Source organism: Cajanus cajan, chromosome 2 (assembly GCF_000230855.2).
Source record: "Cajanus cajan strain Asha chromosome 2, NIPB_CcT2T_4, whole genome shotgun sequence".
In the NCBI taxonomy this organism is placed as follows: Eukaryota; Viridiplantae; Streptophyta; class Magnoliopsida; order Fabales; family Fabaceae; genus Cajanus; species Cajanus cajan.
In genome coordinates, this window is record NC_138518.1 from 3,624,966 (window position 1) to 3,634,282 (window position 9,317).

A 9,317-nucleotide genomic window follows, 5' to 3' on the forward strand; every position below is an offset into this window, starting at 1 on the left:
ACCACAACAACATACAACTTAAAATTTAATGCGTCGTCACACATATACAACTAGGAGATCTCCAACAACTAAGGTTGAGTAGTCTAGGTTGCATAAACCCTACCAAATCCAACGTTTGACCTATCTTAACCAGGTCAGGTATAGAACATCGTTAGGAACTCCGAAGAGAACCAGGTATAGACAACAATAGGCAATTTTTCAACTGTGCCACTTAGACTTGGAGGTCTAGTACTACTGTCAGGACAAAAGGGTTTGGGTACGAGCCTACCACGGCCTTGGTTAGCATCACCAATCAACATATGGAGTTAGCCCACTCACTGTCCTCCAAGTACCATGCACCCTCCAGTACCTAGTCAAAGACTACATCTCTAACTAGATACCTTACTAAAATTGGTCATTCAACCATGACATGGATCGACTACTTCCACATCACCCACACAGTACTAAGGGATTCAACTTTAAAACAACTTTCAACTTATCACCTTAGTACTATGTATCTTAACATAGGACATATATCCTCACCATATGTCCCCAACTTTTCAACTTTAAAATAATGCAACAATAGGCATCTTACAACAATAGGCAATTTACAACAATACAACAATAGACATCTTACAACAATAGGCAACTTACAGCAACACAACAATAGACATCTTACACCAATAGGCAACTTACAGCAATACAACAATAAACATCTTATATACCAGCTTGACAACTTTCTATTCAACTATACCACTATACAACTTTAATAATTTTAACAACATGTGAACAACTTAAATCCATCAATTACGCAACATATAAGCTTCATACAGTTCAAAAATGAACTCAGATTCAACAAACAACAAATCAACTCATTAAAATCCTCAAAAACCCCATTTTTCCAAAAACCCTAAAAATGAGGAATTTCTTTAATTCAACCACTTCTCAAAATCATACATCAATGGAGTTTCCAATTCTCTTGAAATTAAACAACTTACATTCTAGCTTCCCTCACCTGAAAGTTGGCTCTGAAAAGCCAAGAATTGAGAAGAAGGAGAAGAAGAAGAAATATCTGAGCTCGACTCTTGAACTTTAATCCTCCAAAAGTAAGCTTTCTTGTCTGAAATTCAAGGGAAGACAGAAGAATTAGTGACCTAGAGGAGAAGAAGAATTATACAAAGAAAGTTGAGAGAGAAACGAGCTCACAGACCCAGAGTCTTTCTCTCTAGAACCTCTCTCTAAAACCTCGCCTCCTCAACTGCACATAGGTCCTATTTATAAAAATTCAAGAGTGGCCAGAACGGCCCGTTTCAAATCCGGAATGGCCCGTTCTGAATTCAAACGTCATGTGTAAAATTTACATCCAGAACGGCTCGTTCTCAAACCAGAACGGCCCGTTCTAGGGTTGCATTTTTACCCATAATAGCCAATTTGGAACGGTCCATTCTCAACTAGGGTTTTTAAGCCAATTTAGTAGTTTGGAATGGCCCGTTCCAGTTTGGGAACAGCCTGTTCTGGGCTACTAAATTACCCTTGTTTTAGTAGTTTGGAACGACCCATTCTAATTTTGGAACGGCCCTTTCTGGGCTACTAACTACGTTACAGCTTAATTACGTCCGGCTTAAAAATAACAAGCCTCTCTTTAAGTCGAGACAAAAGCGCCAGATTCCTCTTGCACTTGGCGTGGACATTTTCCCACCCAGCGCCAGCACGTCTGGGCAAGGCCTTCATACACATGAAGGCATGCCCGACTTTGAGCACTAACCCAGCGTCGCGTGCAATCCAACACCCAATCAGCAACATCAAAATTGCTAGATCTTGAAATAAACATTTCCCCAACCAATCATACAAATTATAATTTTCTAGAACTCATTTTACATCTAGAAATTCACCAATTTTATCATTTACAACTTTCACCCCTTAAATTCAACAAATCTCTCTCCTTAGGGTTCTGACTCCTTTCTACAGAGCACTCAATTAATTACTCTAAAAATATGTGATCATCAAATAAATTACTGTTGAGCTTAGGAGAGCTGAAGACTTAAAGAGTTTTGATGATCACAACAAGTGTACAACAAAAACTTCGAACACAAAAACAAAGTCAAAGAAGAGTCAAGGAAATGCTTTGAAATGTAATAGAACTTAGGAAATAAATTGTTGTGAATGAATTTTTGTATTGTGTGTGCTAAGTGTGCTTTGTGCATAAGCAAAACTTATCTGAATCAAGTAGAGAGTATATGATGATGAGTTAAAAACATTGGAAAGTTATTTTGAGTCTTAAAATGAAGTTTTAAGAACTAACTCAAAATAATCGATTATTGTTAAATATAATTATTTCAGCAAATAGGCTAAGTGGAATGCCTTGCTGTAATAATCGATTATTTGCCAAAATAATCAATTATTTCAGGAACAACTCTCTGGAATAATCGATTATCCAGCTAAATAATCGATTATATTGTTCTTGGTTGATTTCCAGAAAATCTGAAGAACAAAATAATCGATTATTCTTTAAAATAATCAATTATCTGTGTCTGAAACTTTTATAAATAGTTTGAACTTTGAGAAACTTCAGACATGAGTTAGAACTGATAATCAATTTGTGAAAAACGTTTTTGTGAGTCTTTGTGTCATCTTGGAGAGTTTTCTTTGTGAAATCCAAGAGTGAAAACGTTTGTGAAAAGCTTTGGTAGAAGATCATCATCATCATATTCTTGAAAAAGGAAGATAAGGATTTGTTCAAGAATTCCAGGTGAATTCGTTCCTTTTATTCTTTGTGAATCTTTGTGAAAAATCTTGAGAAGGGTTTCTCAAGTAATAAGGTTTCTTGTAGTGGGTTCTACAAGGGGTGCTTTCTTGGGGTCAAGAAAGTGATTATCTTTTTGTGTTGAAGTATATGCATGTGTGTGTGCTTGTAAACCTTCTTGCTTAAAGATAGTGGAACAAATCTTAATCAGGTGGTGATTAAGGACTGGATGTAGGTCACATGTGGAGTGGCTGAACCAGTATAAAAGACTTGTGCAATCTTCTTCAACCTTATCTTTTACTTTATGTAATTTCTTGGGTGAACTTTAAAGAAGATAAAACTTGATTAATAAGTGTATGTGAATCTTGATGGTTTAAATCTGTAATTGAACATTATTGTTGAACCTCATTATGTTGTAATCAAGTGAGCACATTGCATTCATATTTTCATAACAAGTCTTTTAGGAGGGCTTCATTTGGAAATTCTGTCATAGAAAAGTTTTGATTGAAATTAAGATCCAAAATACTCTGATAAATTTTTAAAGGGTCATTGAATCCAATTCACCCCCCCTCTTGGATTGTGCCATTCTTTTCTATCAATTGGTATCTAGAGCAAGGTTCTTGAGAGTTATTCAAGATTTCAAAAATGGCCAACAACAACTTACCCTATGGTGAGGGTGTGTCTATTCATAGACCTCCTGTTTTCAATGGTGAAAACTATGTCTATTGGAAAATTAGGATGAGAATTTTCATTGAAGCTATTGATATTGCTGTATGGGATGCTATAGAAAACGGACCCTATATTCCTATGAAAAAGATGATGATGGTGAGCTTAAGGAAAAACATTGGAGTGAGTGGAGTGATGAGGAAAAGAAAAGAGCCCAACATGATAAAAGAGCCAAAAACATCATAACATCTGCATTGCCTATTGATGAATTTTTCAGAATTTCACAATGCTTATCTGCTAAAGAAATGTGGGATACTTTGCAAGTCACTCATGAAGGAACAAGTGATGTAAAGAGATCAAGAAAGCATATTCTCATAAGAGAATATGAGCTGTTTAGAATGCAAAATGGTGAATCTATTTCTGATTTTCAAAAGAGATTTACACACTTGATAAATCACCTTGTTGACCTTGGCAGAAAATTTGAGAAGGAAGAGCTGAATTTAAAAGTGCTGCAATGCTTGGACAGATCATGGCAAGCAAAGGTGACAGCCATTGAAGAATCAAAGGATTTGACCTCCTTGACATTAGCCACTCTCTTTGGGAAGTTGAGGGAGCATGAGCAAAAGCTGCACATATTTGATGAACATGAGCAGCAAGATAAGAAAGGTAAAGGAGTGTCATTGAAAGCCTTAAAATCTGCCAAAGGAAAGGAGGTGTGTGAAGAAACAAGCTCCGATGATTCCGAAACCGAAAATTTCAATTTGTTGGTGAAGAAGTTCAGAAAGTTCATTAGAAGAAAGAAAAATTCCCCCTACAAATTCAACAAAAAATCAAACAAGAAAGAGGAAGCAAGCACATCCTCCTTCAATTGCTTTGAATATGGAAAACCGGGACACATGAAAGCTGAGTGTCCAAATCTCTTGAAGAAGCAACAAGAGGAGAAGAAGTCTAAGAAAAATTCAAAAGGAAAGAGAGCCTATATTGCTTGGGAAGACAACGACTCAAGCACAACAAGTGAAGAATCTGAATGTGAGGAGAACAATTTGTGTTTGATGGCTGGAACTGCACAAGACACAATTGAATGCTTGAGGGCCAAAAATCTACTTTGGTATCTTGATAGTGGCTGCTCAAGGCATATGACTGGGGATCCTTCAAAATTCACAAATCTGAAATTGAAGAATGAAGGGTATGTTACCTATGGTGACAATAATAAGGGAAAAATTCTTGGTCATGGCAATGTTGGTAATTCCTCCTCTCAAACATTGATTGAAAATGTTTTGCTTGTTGATGGCTTGAAACATAATTTGCTGAGTATAAGTCAACTAAGTGATAAAGGCTTTAAAATTGAATTTGATGATACATGCTGCTTGATATGTGATAAAAAAGAGTAAAGAAATCAGATTCATTGGTAAAAGAATAGACAATATATATATGCTTGACTTAGAACATTCCATAACAATGTCAAATACTAAGTGTCTAATAACTCAAAAAGAAAATATATGGCTTTGGCATAGGAGAGCTGCACACATTCATATGGATCACCTAAATAAGTTGTGTAGGAAAGAATTAGTGGTTGGTCTACCTAAACTCAAGTTTGGAAAAGACAAACTATGTGATGCTTGTCAAAAGGGCAAGCAAGTGAAGGCTAGCTTTAAAAGCAAAAATCAGATTTCCACATCTAGACCTTTGCAATTAATTCACATGGATTTGTTTGGTCCTTCAAGAACCATGAGCTTAGGCGGAAACTACTATGGCTTAGTAATTGTTGATGACTATCCTAGATACACATGGGTTATGTTTCTTGCAAACAAAAATGATGTTTTTAATGCCTTTAGAAAATTTGCCAAACTTGTTCAAAATGAGAAGTGTTCAAACATCACCTCTATAAGAAGTGACCATGGAGGTGAGTTTCAAAACATGTTGTTTCAAAAATTCTGTGAGGAACATGGTATAAACCATAATTTCTCAGCACCTAGGACACCTCAACAAAATGGGGTTGTTGAGAGAAAGAATAGGTCCTTAGAAGAACTTGCTAGAACAATGTTGAATGAAACAAACTTGCCAAAATATTTTTGGGCTAATGTGACACCCTCTACCCCAACATACATATACAGTAATTATAAAAAATATAAAAATTTTCATCATTAAAAATCAAATTTCCAGCCACGTAAGGGTAAAGAGTTCACATTCATAAACTTAATCCAAATAACATGCTGGTAAAATTACAAAGAAATAAAATTGAATTTTCCAAAATACTTTAATAAGAACATCTTTAAACTAATTCTATCTATGTTCCGATGTCACATGTCCTATCAGAGCAAAACCCAACATAGAAGCCTAAGCTTCATCACCAACATTCTCAGCCTCACGCTGATGATCACCTGTATATCAAACAAGAGAAACAACACAAAAGAAGGGAGTGAGAAACATCTCACTCTGGCTCACAGTGTAGGAACGCACACCGGATAGCCAAACACAAACAATACAGTTACCTCATAGATCAATCAACAACAATAGTTTATTCAATCATCCAAGTCATACAAATAGTAATTTATCATCATTTAATAATAAGGATGCACATGCATGGACACGGACTTCACATTATCATGCATGTGGCGCCAGTAAAACATCACATGGCATATTGCCGCTAGCAATACACGAAGAGTAGTCTAGGAGTACATGTCGGGTCACACCCTCTGCGCACTCTCACTAGAAGGATATACTACCAGAGTCTCGTCGGGATAGCTAAGCCGCGCAAGATACATCCCATGCACACAATGGGCGAGACTGGGACTTCCAAACCGAGCTATCCCCAAGGACTAATCCCCAAAGCTTTTACACTAGGGGGCCTTCTCTGGCGGTGTATTCCATATCGTACCCTTAAAACACTTATGCAAATGATGCATGTCAATCAAGACTATATGCATTCTCATATCACATTATCATTTCCCATGGTCATATCACATCATCACATTATCTCATCATATTTCATTATCACATTTCATATCTCATGTCTCAATCACATTTCACATTATCACATTATCTCATCATATTCACCAAGCCTTCACAGAGCACTTTAATTTATATTAAAACCCATTTATTTATAAAATTAAATACATATTTTTACATCTCATCAAACAAGGAATATAACAGAAAAATCAGAAATCAAAACAGAAAATATTTCATATTTTTCCTATTTCTCATATGGTTTCCCGCAGGAACCCACATAGCACTCTAGATCATATTAAAACATATTTATTTTCAAAATTAACCATATACTCATGCATCACATCCAACAAGGAAAACAACAAAGTAATCAGAAGGCAAAATAGAAAACATTCATATTTTGCCCGTTTTCTCATAGGGTTTCCTATAGGAACCCATAGAGATCTCAAGTCATACAATTAATTGCATATAAGAAAAATAATAAGCAAAACAGATACAATTGGGAGAAACCCCTCATACATGAGCATACATAAAAATACAGCAAACACAGGATTGAGGGCCAATCCCACTACCCAGCATACAATCCCACACCCAGAGCGAGGTTTCTCACTCCCCCCTTACCTGGATGAGCAGAAGACAAAGGTGTGATCTAAAGTCGTTCCTGAGTACTCTTCCTTAGAACTCTTTGTTTCTCCTTTTTTTTTTCTAACCCTTCAGAACGCAAATGAGGTAGATAGGGTTAACGCTACCTAACTCCTTAAAATTAATCCATTGGGCTGGGTCAACCCAACCCATTTTCCTTCTCTTCTAACCCACTTCTCTTTTTCCTCAAAATAATTAAATAAAATAAATACATGTATATTATAAAATATTTTTCCTCTATAATAATAATATATTCCTGACCCAAAATATAATAATATAATTTCAATAACAAAATATCATATAAAATCAACCTTCTCTTAAAACATATAAATATTTATTTAAATATGCTAATAAAAAATACTTATTTAATACGTACAAAATAATTGTCCAAAACAATAATTATTTAAAACGTACAAAATAATTGTCCAAAACAATAATTATTTAAAACGTACAAAATAATATTCTTCTATAATTATTAAAATAATTATGACCAAATACCATATAATAATAATTATTATTATTATAATAATAATAATAACTTTATTAAAAACTGGGGTGTTACAATTCTCCCCTCCTTTTAAAAATTTCGTCCTCAAAATTACCTGAAGTAAATAAAAATGGATATGTCTCCTGCATTAGACTTTCTAATGTTCCACCTTAGGCTTTTGGAATACTACACACGAGTCCACAACTTCCTCTACTCCTCTCTTCACCTTAGACCACCACGCTTCCGCTACGTCACTCTCATACATCCTCCTAAGGTCCTAATCCATCTAATAGCTCCTAATTGAATACTAAGAGTACTCTTATTGCCTTTTTCTAAGATCATCTTCCTTAATTCGGGATTATTAGACACATAGATTCTATCCTGAAACCACAAAACACCATCAACTTCCACTAGAAAAGGGCTATCTATACCCTTACCAATCCTCTCCACTTGGTTCACTAAGAAAAGATCTAACTCTTAGGCTTCTCTAATCTCATCCATTAATTCACTAGTCACCTTCGACATACTCGATTCAATGCTTCTAAGGGTAAGCTCACAAATCAAGCTTAAATCTCTAAACTCTTCAATCAAATTTAACCTTTAAATCATCAAAATGATAGATGAAAGATCATCCTACTCAAGACATCTATCACCATATTGCCTTTACCTAGATAGCAACTGAGATTAAAATCCTAGTCCTTAAGAAATTCCAACTATCTCTTTTGGTCAAAAGATATTTAAGACTCTAACAATCACTAAATACCTCAAGCTTAGAATCATATAGGTAGTGTCTCCAAATCTTAATGTAATATCATAACCACTAACTCATAGATAAGGTAGTTCCTCTCATGAATTTTCAATTGCCTAGAAACATAAGCTACTACCTTTCCTTCTTGCATCAACAATGCATCCAAATTCATCTTATAAGTACTACTATATACCACAAAAGGCTTACTAAAATCTAATAATATTAACACTAGTCAATCTTGCCTTAAGAGTTGGAACTACTCTCATACTTACTATCCCACATAAATAGAATACTCCTCCTAGTGAATGTAGTTAAGGGCAATGCTATCTTAGAAATTCCTTCAATAAATCTCCAATAATAATAAGCTAACCTCATAAAACTCTTATCTTCACTAACTGGCTTAGATATCTCTCCACTTAAACACAACTTCTACCTGAGACAGATTCATGTTTACCTCAACTGGAATTTACAGGAACTAGAAAACTTATCTCATACAATAAAAAAATAATAATAAAATAAAATAAAATAAGATAAAATAAAATAGTAATACTTAGATAACTTAACATACAACCGTCTTGAATATATCTCCACCCTCAACTACAATATAATCATATCACACCCTAATATCAATCTCACTAACCACACGACATTCACCAATTGATCCCTAAGATCATCTATCCACATATCAACATACATGCATATTAAATCATATTAGAATACCTACTTTAAACCTTCAAATATACCATCCATAAGCATGTACATGAACAACCCTTACCACATAGCATCATACAATCTTAAACAACCTCTCAATCCACATGAAAACACCTCAAAACATCTTAACAAAATCAATTCTTATCCTTGCATTGCCTACTAACCCAAAAACATTATTACAGCCTACTTCTCCTTTCAACAACTATCAAAGAAAATAACACACAGAGAGTTCTACTCATCCAAATGATCTCAAACCTATCTCAAACGAAAGCTAAGAGAATAAGCTACAACTCATATGAAGACATAATATTCTAAAAAGATCATCTTCTTAGCTAAAAATCTCAAAAACCGCAGCAGATATACTCAGCGCTTACAGCTAGACCTTTGATCACCAA